This window comes from Etheostoma spectabile, chromosome 5 (assembly GCF_008692095.1).
Source record: "Etheostoma spectabile isolate EspeVRDwgs_2016 chromosome 5, UIUC_Espe_1.0, whole genome shotgun sequence".
NCBI classification, from domain to species: domain Eukaryota; kingdom Metazoa; phylum Chordata; class Actinopteri; order Perciformes; family Percidae; genus Etheostoma; species Etheostoma spectabile.
Window position 1 is genome coordinate 19,790,802 of NC_045737.1, and position 447 is coordinate 19,791,248.

Genomic DNA, 447 nt, shown 5'->3' on the forward strand with positions numbered 1-447 from the left:
TGTCCCATTTTTTTTCTCATTTTAATGCTCTTTTCAACATGGAAAAGTGGATCGGCTTGCTTTATGCAAATGTTTTTTTTATTGAAAACAACATTGGGATATAGCTACTGTAGTGTTCAATTTCACAATCTCACTTGGAGCAGTCAATCACACTTGGATCTCTCACACCGTGTAACACTGTCCATCAATAAAAGGGTGAAAAAAAGGATAGAAGGGGTGGAGAATTTGCATCAGCTGTGTGCTTGGCCATCAAGTGGTATTTCAGACTGGATGTGCTGCAATGATAGCTCAGTTCACGACAAACGACAAAACACACAGATCACTTTGGTCTTGTCAGTGGAGTCATTTAGCAACTTTTAAAAAAGTAAACTTTCCATCCAGAATCTTATTGACATCCATTTTGGCGTCTCACGCTCACCATCCACTCAAAACGTAACGTTACTACTC

The 447-nt window shown here is 39.1% G+C and overlaps 1 protein-coding gene across 1 annotated transcript in view; it reads right to left on the reverse strand.

Annotated features, from left to right (window-relative positions):
* The window catches only part of tmem8b (transmembrane protein 8B), a 34,788-nt gene that overhangs the window by 22,734 nt on the left and 11,607 nt on the right, over nt 1-447 (reverse strand). The window lies entirely within an intron of this gene.